At 33.8% G+C, this 13,906-nt stretch overlaps 1 pseudogene; it reads left to right on the plus strand.

The window, feature by feature from the left end:
• Positions 1-7,655: 7,655 nt before the first annotated feature.
• On the plus strand, positions 7,656-8,963 carry LOC128166749 (uncharacterized; annotated as a pseudogene).
• Positions 8,964-13,906: the final 4,943 nt, after the last annotated feature.

The raw sequence follows: 13,906 nt of genomic DNA on the forward strand, positions 1-13,906 counted from the left end.
ATTCAAAAATTGAGAACATGATTGTAGTGTACTCAATTTTTGAATTCTTTATAATTCAAAAATGTGTATACGACAGTATTTAATAAAATAAAACTTTTAACATATTTTAGATGAATTTAATCGTCCTTTACTTCAAAATGTTAATGGGCTGATTCGGAGTTTGCAAAAGACTATATATGGTATGGGCCTAAAATGGCCCCCTAAAAGGAATATCGTTTTTTACTGTAATTCTTTGTTTTTTTGTACAGATATATATGTGATGTTTAAACTTTATGTTCATTTTGATTCAAGTGCCCACAATTTAGAAATACGGCATTGTAAAGACAACCGTTTCCCGCCATTTTTAGCTCACCGAGACGAAGTCAGGGGGAGCTTATGCTATACCCTCGGCGTCGGCGTCGGCGGTGGCGTCGGCGTCCGGACCTGGTTAAAGTTTTTGTTGCAGGTCCTGTATCTAAGCTATTACTTGTCCTATCTTTACCAAACTTGCATGGATGATGCATTTGGACCTACTTATGGACTTGAAAGACTTGGATGCTGAATCTGGGTCCTAAATTTCAGATGCTGGAGGAGGTTAAGGTTGTTGGACCAGGTTAAAGTTTTTGTTGCAGGTGCCCTTTGATAGCAATATCTGAGTTACTGCTGGTCCGTACTTCACCAAACTTGCATGGATGGTGTGTCTTATGATACTGATGCACCAGACAGGCTTAAGTGCTGAATCTGAGCTATAGGTTTCGGATGCTGGAGGAGGTTAAGGTTTTTGGAGCAGGTTAAAGTTTTTGTTGCAGGTGCCCATTGATAGCAATATCTAAGTTACTACTGGTCCTAACTTCACCAAACTTGTATGGATGATGCGTCTTATGATACTGATGCACCTGACAAGCTTGAATGCTGAATCTGAGCCATAGGTTTCGGATGCTGGAAGATGTTAAGGTTTTTAGAGCTGATTTAAGTTTTTGTTGCAGGTGCCCTCTGATGATTATATCTTAGTTACTGCTGGTCCTAACTTCACCAAACTTGTATGGATGATGTGTCTTATGATACTGATGCACCTGACAAGCTTGAATGCTGAATCTGAGCCATAGATTTCGGATGCTGGAAGAGGTTAAGGTTTTTAGAGCTGGTTAAAGTTTTTGTTGCAGGTGCCCTCTGATGATGATATCTTAGTTATTACTTGTCCTTACTTCACCAGACTTCCATGGATGGTGCGTCTTATGATACTGATGCACCTGACAGGCTTGAATGCTGAGTCTGAGCCATAGGTTTCGGATGCTGGATGAAGTTAAGTTTTTTGGAACAGGTCACATGTTTAAGAGATGATAGTACTATTTCAAACTTGCATAGTTGATTAAACTGTAATATGAATGAATCGCAGAGGTAGCTTCAGATGCAGAGCTTGATCTCCATTATCAAGGATGCTAAAAAATAAATCTTAGTTATTACAGGTCCTTACTTCACCAAACTTGAATGGATGGTGTGTCTTATGATACAGATGCACCTGACAGGCATGGATGCTGAATCTGAGCCATAGGTTGCGGATGCTGGAGGAAGTTAAGGTTTTAATTGCTAGTGCCCTCTGATGATGATATCTTAGTTATTACTGGTCCAAACTTCACCAAACTTGCATGGATGATGCATCTTATGATACCAATGCACCTGATGGGCTTGAATGCTGAATCTGAGCCATAGGTTTCGGATGCTGGATGAGGTTTAGTTTTTTGGAACAGGTCACATGTTTTATAGATGATAGCTTGCATAGTTGATTTAACTTTATTATAAATTAAACGCAGAGGTTGCTTCGGATGTAGAGCCTGATCTCCATTATCAAGGATGCTAAAGAAATCTCCTACCTCACTCAAACCTGCTCGATAGATAGATGTGTTTGTTGATAAATGATATAACATGATTCCTATGATATAGTATTGTATGATATGAAACAATATTGTTTGATATACAATATGATATCATATGTTATATTATAAAAAGTTATATGATACAATATGATATTGTATCAATTTTTTTGATATTTTATGATATGATATTGTGATGTATAGTATTGTATATTATGATACAATATTGTATAATATTATATTGTATTTTTAATTTATTATTTTATCACATGATACAATTACATAAGATATTGCAAAATATTATATTGTATCCTATGATACAATATTGTATATTCTATAATATTGTATCAGACAATATTGTATAATATGATATTGGTTTCTGTAATATAGAATTATATCTATGAAATTGTATTATATGATATTGTAATATATATTATTGTGTCATATGATACAATATGTATAATATAATAATGTATTTTATAATATTTTACTTTATCACATAATATTGTATCATTTGACAAGATACAATGTTGGAATCAAATTATATTGTATTATATGATATAATATCATATTATGTATCAAATATGTTTCAGTGTCATATGATACAATATCATACTATATTATACAATATAATATCATGTTTCAATGTGATGATGTATTATGTAATATGATATTATATAAATAGTGCCTGTTTGGGAGGGTAACAGTTGAAATTGACACCCCGAGAAAACCATTGTCAACCGACGCGAAGCGGAGGTTGACAATGGTTTTCGAGGGGTGTCAATTTCAACTGTTATCCTCCCAAACAAGCACTATTTATTTTGTTATACTGAATGTCTTAATTTTAAGAAAATTTTACTGCTTTTATATAGGAATAACGTGAATTCTACAGCGAACCGTACGCGCATAATTTTCGCGCATGTAACATTTTTTAATGTTACCCGTTGCTCAGTGCGTTGCTAACGCTGAGGGTAATAGAAAATATTATTAACTGCGTCTTAACCAATCAGATTTCAGTATTTAACATGAAAGTATAACAATGTAATATATTGTATTATATTTTATGATATTGTATTATGTGATCAAATACAATAAGGTATAACACAATACAATGTCATATCATACATTACAATATCATATCTCATTATTGTTTGTTACGGTATTTAATTGTATTATATGATATATATTATAAATATGACATGATGCAATATTTAATTTTATATCATTGTATTGATTAACATATGAATATCATAACAAAAAATTATCAGATGATATACGATATTTTGTCAAAACAGAATCCATGAATATCCAAGATCACAAAGTATGATTTTCATATAAAATGATAAAGGTGGTCTTATGAAGGTGATGTCTCATAAGGGTGATGCTCCGTCTCGGTGAGCTTAGTAATCTATGATTACCTATGTTTGCATTTTAGCATAATAAAAGCTTGTTTTCAAGCAGTTTTTCTTTCAGGAAACATAGAGCGCATGCTTGAACCAACAAAATATTTTAATCAGAGATGTATCAAGCCAAGTGTAATAAGTGACAAAAAATGTGTCCTGGTTCAAGCATGCGCTCTATATTTCCCATTCGTAAATGTCAATTTTCGACTAATTTTGATTGAATTATAGAAATAGTGTCACTTCTGGCGTCATATACTGCAAGTGAGTTCAAATAAATCAAACAAATATGTAAAAAGATATGTTTTATATTAACTCTTCTAAATTATAACATAACATTTTATTGTACCCGAAACACTTTAAAAATGGTGAATTATGGGGGCCATATTTAACTCTTATCATATATAGTTCTTTCATAAACAACTCGAAGATTTTATTGGATCAAGAGCCCGAACTGATAAATTTTCATCCGAATCACATTGAAATAAAAGTTTATTATCAACATTTTTATTTATTAGAATTGTTTAATTCTTAAATTTACAAAAGAAGGAATTTCCACTATGTGGGAGGGAAAATCCCATTGATGGTCAAAAGAAATTCTAGTGAGGCAGTTGCCTCATTGCAACAATAGAAGCTACGCCTCTGATGCTACGTGTGCACCAGCAGTTATACTGGCCAAAGTTCGCTCATGTGCCATAAATTGTCAAACTGGTCATTTTATGCGTATACAAAATACTGCTGTATAAACAGAGTTATTTTAGTCCAACCTTTTTTTTGGCCCGTCTACACTTGCAAAGGTTTCGTCCTGTCTTGACAGTTGGAATATGACATATTGTTAAGAAATTCATATAAGAATTGTTTTGAATTTGTCCAGTTTAAAGTTCGCCCAATGACAAGGAGGGCGAAAGGGGCGGAAATAAAACGGGGCGAATATTTCCATGTATACAGTATTTCAGTAAAATCAAAACATTTAGTTGGATATGGGAAAATGGCAGAATAATTTAAAAAATATGAAGGAAAACATGCATTATTATTTTTTTAAATATTATAAAAGCTTGATTAATGTTAGTTTAGAAAAGTTGAAGCTTGAGAACCGTAATACATGTACCTTATCAGAACCAGACACAATTTGAAAAGGAATCACATAAAATATTGGATGAAGCTTGTTCATTACTCATATGAGTTTATTTATGCGTTTTGATACGTTAAGGATTATAATTTACAAACCTGTGTGTAGAACATATCCTTTTGAAAAATGTGATGGCTTATTTTGCAAAATTAACAATAATATGAGGGCAAGCTAGAGTGAAGAGTCAGAAGAATCATTTACTTGATTTTTTTTCATTTTTATAGTTTTAACAAATGCTACTTTTTACTTGAAATTTTGACCTACTATTGTACTGACTGTAGATATGTTTATATGTTTTGAATATACCGTTCATAAAGGAGAGCTACCGGTACTTGTAGCAACATACTTGGGTAAAAAAAAGAATGTCGCTCTGGTAAGCGATGTGACTTGTGGGGCCTTTCGTTAATTTGACGTATGAACAATTCTTTTTTAATTAAAGTTGTTTTCCAAGACTGGCGTGAAATGGCCAAAATCGACATACATGTACCTTTCAGTTTGCAAGCTGGATGGTTTTCTCTTTTTTATTTAATGAAAAGAGTTATTCGTTCCAATTTGTGCGTTAGTACGGTAGATTGTTTCTTTGATTAAACTGTCCTGTGAGAATTAGCTAGAAAACATGTTTACTAATTTAGTAAATACACTTGTATTACTGTAATCCATTTCAATTTTTTGTTCAAATGAATATCAAAAATGATTTTTGTTTTTCAACTTTGTTTCGTTAACCCTTCTCCAGCTTTTTCATAAGACGTTATCATCAACCGTATTAATTATTATCACAGTATTCGTGTATTCCATTAAAAAGAATAAGTGTGATCCTATGACCGACAATTCTTTGTGTAAATTAGTTCAGGTATTAACATGACAGTGTCTTAGATGAAAACTTTTATGTGAAATTATCTATAAAATTTAACTCGCCAAGCTTACTGGCGCGTTCGAAGTCAACTGTGATGGAAAGGTGAAGTTCAACATATCATCGGGCAAGGGCGTTTGTCTTATGTCGCCAACTAAACAAAGAATAGAGGAAGAAAGAAATTCTATGCTAATTAATGCTGTAAAACAAATGACCTAATCTGCATATTGTGTTTATCGTGTCATGACAACACAACGAAGAATATCTGAAATATTTATGATAGCACGTCGTAATTAACTGTACGCAATTTATATTGGAGGACGCGCCAGATGAGTAGATAATTTAATAGACAATCACCGTCCTATCAACTTGTCTGGGATATTTTATAATTCCGTGGGGTGGGAATTCTGTCTACACCCTATATATTCCTCGATCTAGTTTTATCTTTCAAAAGTTACTTTTTAGTGGGAGTGCAACAGGCGAAGGTAGGTAGCTCTCTCTCTCTCTCTCTCTCTCTCTCTCTCTCTCTCTCTTAGTTAAATTGAATTTCATTAAAATTTATTTTATTTTATTTTATTGTGCGAACATCGCGTAATATGAAAACATTATGCAGACTAACAAGCCATTCATATCTAATAATGTCAACATTGACGATTAGTGTTTGATAATTCCGCCGACTCTGACAATGGGCCCGGTACCCGGGGTATCCCTGTTGATTAGTTTGACCATCCGGGTTACCTTGACGTGAAATCAATCAAAACAAAACCCATCAATCATGATTACATCAGAGATAAGCGCGCACCTGGCCGGGGGAAGCCTTTGTCCAGTACTTATAACAAAGTCAACAGATTATGCCGAACAATGACTGTTTGACCAGGGTGATATCTACAGATTAAGCCCTCGATCAGACAATATACAATACATCATCATATCTCCGCAAACAATTCAGCATCAAACTCGGTTATTTAACATGAAAAATATTCTGAGGAAAAATTCGTTTTTCAGCAAACAGGTGAGACACACCCAATTTTAATTATGCGTCGAAGTAGATTAATTATTGATTTGTGATCTGACAGTAAGTGACGGGTGATCAGAGGATGTTCTGTCACCGATCACGGTTGAATGGGCAGATTATTGCTGTTATCTGAAATATAGAGAGGATTGAAAAAACGGCGCGTGTCGCATGTACTGTAAGTCAAAGGAAAAAGGGATTGCTTTCAACAGACCAAAATTGTACTGTGAGAACCTTAAGTTTACAAATTCAGAAACATCGCATCAGGGACTTTACAGTAAGTATGTGCTCATATTTTTGTTGCTGATATTTTAGTTGAAGGAACAGACAAAAATCTTTGAAGGTGCAAAATAACAAAAATAGGCTTGATCACTATAGAAGCAACACCGAGAATTAATTCTAGATTAATTGATTTTTAAACAGCATAAATATCGTCAAAAGAAAGTTCGTCTAATTAATGTATGAAACATTTTTGTTTATCGAAACTAAATATAAGACATAACGATACATTTAATTTTTGCGCTGTCACAAGTTTGATGATTTATTTAATTGGGAAACAACTTTTTTGTGAATACAAAAGTAATCATTGAAAACGTATATTATAATCATGGAACGCGTCAGACAGAATGAAGCGTATAGACAAAGGAAGTTTGAATTAATGGTGATTAATGCCAGAATTGTTCATGAAAACGTTTCCTGGAACTCCACCCAACTGAACAGAATAAAATAGGAATAAGACGTCACAATATGTCGCTTAATTCTTAATTGACCTTTATAAGCAGATCTTAGTGGCTGAAGTCTACTGAATTTATTAATGCGTATATATAAGTATTTCTAATTTCCTTCGCCTAATTTGAGTGTCTATTGTAATATGACTTTTACTTATACCTCAAAAAGAAAATCGTGCAAACGTTTACTAACTGGATTAGTGCATGAACTTAGCGTTTTTGGAGTACAATATTTTTTGGAACTAGACACAGACTTATTATGTATGTAAATCATAAATCTAATGTTTGAATTTATCGTATTGGCCAAATACAAATGTGGAACACGATAAATTCTTAACAATATGTTCAAAACAGTCCTTTGAACTTTGACCAGCTTTATATTTGGTTAAATACATTGATTTTATGGATTTTTGACACGCAACAATACAAATCTGCGCCACAGAACAGCGGGTGGGGCTATTACGGGTCAAGTATGGCGTTAGACAGGGTTACATCATTGTATATACCTGCTATTTGCCTTGTGTAAGAACTGTGGAGTTAGCGTCCATTTTTATCCCCTTTATAAAGTACTTTATAACGAGCGTGACTGAGTCTATAGAGGAGAGGACACCGGGTCGCGGCCCTCTCTGTGCAAGTTTAAATCACAGGTCAAAAGGTTACGGTCAATAGTGCCGTCAATACATACAATGGCGGAGTGATATAACGTCGTCGTAATGTTTGAACGCTACGTAATAATAAATCTACTTGTATATTCCGCCTGTATTGACTCTGGTCAAATTAAGGGGCAGGGAAACAGTAAGGTATGCTGAGCCGTGTAAGAGGTAGGGTAAAGTCTGTGGCCAGTGTGTTGGGCTAGAGGTAGGAAAAGAACTAGTGCCATCCATTTGGTGATGTTCCCTATACTTAGGTCGTACTGGATAGTACGACACGAAACCACAAAACCGGTCATGGTATGTGTAGACTTCTGTAGAACTGTAGCTAAATATTGGTTTATTTCAATATATAGCACTGACCCTGTTGATTTAACCTTGCAGATGATGAAGCAGTACCCACCCGGACTTCCAGACTCCGGTTGGATGAAGCCCGCAGTGGTGTTCGTGGACAACAACGACAGGTACGTGCGTCAGTGGCTGACAGACTGCGAAAAGTACAGCGTCCACAGTGTGAACAGTGAAACGGGCGCTCCCTCGTCCGTCTCCAGCCACATCTACTGTGAGGTGGAGGACGCTGACTTAAAAAGTGAGACAGAAATCCAGAGATGGTCAACATGGCGGACCAGAGTCAACGAACAGCTCATCAATAACGTGTTAGTGGTGGAACAACCGGAAGTGGAAAGTGACGCCAAAGAGAACGTGCCATCCAGCGCCAGTTGTTATCAGGAAGCGTCTAAAAGCATGCGTCGCTCGTCCACAGACTTGTCATTGCCGGATTTCACGGTGTACGGAATTCCACGAGCCCGGCTCGGAAAGTAAACCGTGACTTTTAATTAATTTCATTTTGACTGATCCAACATTGTGAGTGGATTTTATAATAATTATGGTTGTTACAACGCATGTGCAATAACTACTGGTTCCATTTAGCTCTGTTTTATGGTCAAATCTTTGGTGACCAGTGCTTTCAAGACCGTGCCGCCCCATGTACAGTAAATAGGCTTGTGGGAAAACTGTTTCTATGGAATGATTTCCTCCAAAGATGCCCAGTGTGAAAGTGTATTTATTTTCCCTCGAATATTTGGATCGTTTGTCATTTCATCTAAACATATGACAAAAAACCCTATGTCCAGATCTGGATTAAAACTATTCTCTAATTCTCGATCATGATAGCGGTTTTGAAATTCTAAATCCATTATCGCAATCTTGTTATGATTAAACGCATGTAATTTATTAATGTCTCTTAAATCCATGTCATATTTTATCTAAAAGATAATCAATTAAGAGAAAATGTGTTTTGTTGAGATAAAACTAATAAAGTTTTACCTTAAGGATAGATGTCAACATGCGTCGTGATTTACTGATGTTTAACAAATACCCTTGTGAAAACCAGTTCCTTGTCTGTTCAATATGGCTTGTTTCAACTCTAGAATTAATGTAAACCTTTTTAGGAAGCATGCTTTTCATCTCTAAAGCTTTACATGAAAATTACATGTAATAGTATTAATAAAAGGTAAGGATAGTATTAATAAAAGGTAAGGGGGGGGGGGTTAAAAACCAATCATCTGTAGAATTGTTTGATATTTCCCTGGCAACTGTGTCAAGTTTTAACTAGTTGGCTCAGTGGCTCCCAAAAAGATGAATGATGCTATGGAAATGACGGCACAACAGAGGCCAGTGGGTCAAACTAATTTTGTTCTAATTCTAATGCAAACGGATTGTCAATGTCAGCCCACTGGTCCAGGAAGAATGAACATTTGTGACACCTCACCCTATAAAAGTATTTCTCCATTGTACCCCTAATAAGAGGACATGGTCCTTCGTTAAACTAAATTATAGCTAAATGTTCTGTAACAGCTACTGCAGTATGCTTTCTCCACAGGTTGAAAATGATCAAGTGGTTTGTTTGGTTTTTTTTTAAAGTAGACATCAGAAACATATAAAACTTGGAGTTTGAATACTGATTTATTGCTTTGATCATACATATATTTTATCCAAGATTTTCAACCACTTCTTGTGCTTTTGTCATTCATCAAGAAATCAGAGAGAGTATACATACATTGTCTTTTCCCTTGATTAATACAAACAAGAGCTATAGATAATATAAGTCAAACTTGGCCACATAATTCGCAACTTTTTGAAGTGTTTCAGGTAGATTAGATTGTTGTGTTATTATTCAGAAAAGTTGATATAAAATATATTTTGGCCCATTTATTTCATTTATTTGCACTCAATTGCAGTATATTATAATTACGCCAGAAGTGACATAATTTTTATAATTCAATCAAAATTTGACATTTTTCTAATCGTTTTTCGAATGGGAAATACAGAGCGATGATTTGAACAAGAACAAACTTTTTGTCACCTATAAGTACTGCCTGGATAGATACATCTTTGGTAATAATATTTTGGTTGTTCAATCAATCCCTCAATGTTTTCTTTTTAAAAAAAATTGCTTCAAAATAAGCCGTTTATTTGCTGAAAATGCAAACTTTATGATGTCATATTTTTAAATTGTGGGCACTTTAATTTAAATTAAAGTTGTGAAAAAACTTCAAATGTATATCTGTACAAAGAAAACAACAAAAAACAGTAAAATGACAATGTTCATTTAAGGGGGCCATTTAGACCCAAACCATGTATAGTCCTTTCACTAAAATTCACATTTCTCCAATAAAACATGTACAAAACCATATTGGAACAGAAATGATATTCTTTAATTTACTGTTCCTTTTGAAATTTTCATTTGAAAGAAAACCTTTTTCTTTTCCCCTCTCAAAGACAAGCAAGTCTTGAACAGTTTTGAATTCCTTGTTCCTGTTTCCCCACATCCTTAAAATCGTTCTTTTGCTAACCATTTTTTGCTCATCCATTATCCAACCACTGAATGAGGATTCTGGCACCACTAAGATGCCACGGATATTAGGATACAGTACTGGAGAGTACAACAGTCGCCGAGTTAATAGGCGTGTTTTGTAAAGGACCAGAATTCTCCCCGCCAATATCTGAAGCAGTCCGCACACACAGTTTTATCTTTTTTAAATTTAGTCCACAGACATAGTTTAATCTTCTTTTTTTAAAACTAGGCCACAGTCTACAGTTTAATCTTCTACAGTTCAGTCCACAGACATTAATTCAAACATTAAATTTAAGTTATAAATACTTAATAAATTCAGATCTATTTTATTTTACGCCGACGATACCGTCATAATGGCGGAATCTGCGCATGACCTGCAAAATACCCTCAACGAACATTATACATGTTGTTATTGTGAATTTAACGATCACGATGGCATTCTCCAAAGATTCTAGAAAAAATACTATATAGATAAAGAAGCTATTGAAATATTTAAGAAAACAAACACTTGGGTATTGTATTATCAAGAACTTGGTCCTAAAGCAAGAAAAGCATTTGTGTGAACGTGCAGTCTCAAAAGGCCATGTTTGGTTTTACATAAGAAAAATTTGATTTGTTTGATAAGGTTGCTCGGTTCATCGGTTATTCTACCAGTTTTACTGTACGGTTGTAAACTTTAAGGTTTTGGAAATCAAGTCGAAGATATTATTGAACGTGCATGTACATTTGAATTTTTTAATCAATTCTTAATTTAAGATACCCAACATCAAACTTTATGTTAAAACTTAATAACGTTCGTAAATCAAACCATCGTCTCCCTGCAGTATACATGTTAACCTCCAGTGGTGAAAAATAGGTAGATTTAGAACCAAAAAGTGGTAGCATTACGCACGGCATTTTCCGCGCATACTTCAAAGCACAGATTTACATATATATACCACACATATGTAGTAAGGGTTTCCGATTCGTAATTATGACTAACAATATCAATTAAAATATAAAAGACTTTTGAAATTTAGTAATATCAACACACGCAATTAAAAGGTGTGCCTGCATTTACCGTCAAATTGATAAAGCAATTTTTTAGGAGAAAAAAAATCGTTGAATGGAGATTTTAGCAATCACCTTTGTTCAGTAAAAATAGGTAAAATAGCATGCAGGCAAAAGACTTATCGGTTATGGATTTTATTGTATTTTAGAATATTCGGCCTTAGAATAAATGAGAAAGTATAGATAAACACGTAATATTGTAAAAGACTAAGAGTATTAAAGTTGTCTGAACTCATATCATATCTGTAAGAAAATTGTGTGTATTTATTTCAAACAGTTTCGATGCTGTCAATCCCCTCTACTATTTCCCCCCTGTATGATAATGTTTGTCTACCTCTGTTGATTAATATTGCTGTTTACGCTGTATATATCACTATGGTCCTCTTGTACCAAATCATTTGCTTATTTACAAACACCAATTCATATGAAAAATAACGAGTACATAAATTCCACACACATTGTTTTCCTTAAAGGGACTTGGACACGATTTGAGATCAAAAATTTTATTTTTATTTTTTATGTATAAAATGGTTTATTGGTGCATTTTAAATGGTTTACCAAAATATCAAAAGTTAACGTCAAGTTACAAGCGAGATACAGAGGTAAGAATTGATAGTTATGTAAACAAAGCTGTTTACAAAAAATGTAATGTAGAGAATTACCATTTCTCAGACAAAATGACATGTAAAAAAAAAACTACATTTGATTGAGATTTACACCAACACAATGAATATGATAAAATGACAAAATTCGAGCTTTGTTTACAAAACAAAGAATTATAAACTCTGTATCGTGCTTATAACTTAATATTTGACTTTCAACTTTTGCCATAGCATTATAAACTTCTATATTTATCAGTATAAACATTGAAAATGGAAAAATAAAATTTGAGAATTTTAAGTCAAATCGTGTCCAAGCTTTGGCTTAAATGGAACTATGAAGAAAACTAGACATTTTCTTGACATTCCATTTGAAGCCACATGAAAAGTAATCCGGATACCTGACCAGTTCTAGTATATATTCAGTATAATTTGAAAGTACAGGGTCAAAAACACACATGTACATGTAAATAACTGAAACTATAATCATTCCTGATTCATTTGTCAGACATGAGAAAACTTAGATTTTTTTAATATTTCAAAGAAAATGACACTACCGGTGTTGTATAGCAGTTTTTCCCCCATAGTAGCTTCCCCCCCCCCGGAAAACCTACTATATAGTAGCCTTTCCCCCGGGGGGGGGGGGGAGCTACTATATAGTAGCTTTTCCCCCATAGTAGGGTTTCTCCCTCACGTTTTTGGTTCAGATTTTATAAAAAATATTTATGGAAATCCAGTAAGGATTAAAATCAATGTTTCTACACTCCCAGGTTGCATACATGTATATCTGCATTCATCTGTACAGGTTAAGTTTCGTTTTGCCGATTTATTATTTTTATAGACAATGCTGAAAGTTGAACATGTGTGTAATGGAATTACATGTACACATAGAACTTAATTTAGGTAATTTATTGAAAAAAAAAAATTTTACAAGTTATACACTTACATGCATGATTCTGTGTTCTGAAATTGTATTAAACGAGAATGTTTTAAGAATTTCTTGATAAATTTATCAGTCTGTTTGTGAAAATTTCATCCAGGCTAAACCTCTGTTTTAGAGAAATTTTGTTTCCGATGTTTCAGAGCCCGATTTTTAAAATCCTATTATAATAATTATAGTGCATATTCTTTAGGTTCCAATGTCTCATAAACTAGAGATGACCATATCACCATATTTTTATAGTGGCAGTGGTTTACCACTTGAAGATGACTCTGAAAATTTCAGCCGTCGGTGTAGGGGCCCTTGATGTTTCAGGGCCCGATGATTAAAACACCATTTTAATGATTGAATAGTGTTCTATAAGTGGGGACCCGAATCTCAAATTCTAGAGATGACCAATTAACCATATGTTCACAGTGATAGTGGTATACCACTAGTAGATGACACCGAAAATTTAAGCCCCCATGCAGGGTAGGAGCCTTTATTGTTTTCGAGCCCGATGTTTGAAATCCAATTATAAAGAAGATATGTATTTTTAGGGCCCCATATCTAAAAAACAATAGATGACCACATGAACATATTTTTACGGTCATTTAAAAGTAAAAACATCATTTAAAAATACACAATCACTCATATATTTCTTTATCAAAACGTTTAATTCTGCTGCTTTTTTTTTTTAAATTTACGAACAATTTTTTTTAAAAAAATTCATTATTCTTCAAAACATTTAATCAATTCATAAGATGACTAACGATATAATAAATAATAAGATAAATAAATCAATGAACTTTTATTCATAAAAGGAGAAACCGAAAATCAAAAATAAATAACCAACCTCAGC

The sequence above is a fragment of the Crassostrea angulata genome, chromosome 10, assembly GCF_025612915.1.
Source record: "Crassostrea angulata isolate pt1a10 chromosome 10, ASM2561291v2, whole genome shotgun sequence".
NCBI classification, from domain to species: domain Eukaryota; kingdom Metazoa; phylum Mollusca; class Bivalvia; order Ostreida; family Ostreidae; genus Magallana; species Magallana angulata.